This window comes from Rhincodon typus, unplaced genomic scaffold (genome assembly GCF_021869965.1).
Source record: "Rhincodon typus isolate 14 unplaced genomic scaffold, sRhiTyp1.1 hic_rhity00000063, whole genome shotgun sequence".
Taxonomy (NCBI): domain Eukaryota; kingdom Metazoa; phylum Chordata; class Chondrichthyes; order Orectolobiformes; family Rhincodontidae; genus Rhincodon; species Rhincodon typus.
The window spans coordinates 94,175-94,508 of NW_025965701.1; the positions used below are offsets into that span (position 1 = coordinate 94,175).

General features: G+C 45.8%; 1 non-coding gene across 1 annotated transcript; it reads left to right on the plus strand.

The window, feature by feature from the left end:
- The first annotated feature begins 131 nt into the window (after window positions 1-131).
- Window positions 132-204, plus strand: trnak-cuu. The gene has a single exon. It is a non-coding gene; the product is annotated as a tRNA-Lys (tRNA).
- Window positions 205-334: the final 130 nt, after the last annotated feature.

The following is a 334-nucleotide window of genomic DNA, read 5'->3' on the forward strand; positions in this document are numbered from 1 at the left end:
TGTTATTTGTGATTGAGAGGAATGAAATGGAACCTTGTGCTTTTCCAGGTGGATCATCTTTGTCACATTGAAACGAGATTGCAAGGGATTTGGCTCAGTGTGAAATGGGAAAAGAAGTACCAACCAATCGAGCCCGGCTAGCTCAGTCGGTAGAGCATGAGACTCTTAATCTCAGGGTCGTGGGTTCGAGCCCCACGCTGGGCGTCCTTGCATCTTGCAACTTTACTTTCTGAGGTGAAGGCTAGCTATTCAGTTCTCCAGCATCATGAGTAAAGCCAGCAGATTTAGTTGTGCCAAAAACATGGTTTCTCTCCTGCTGCTTTAATTGAGATAC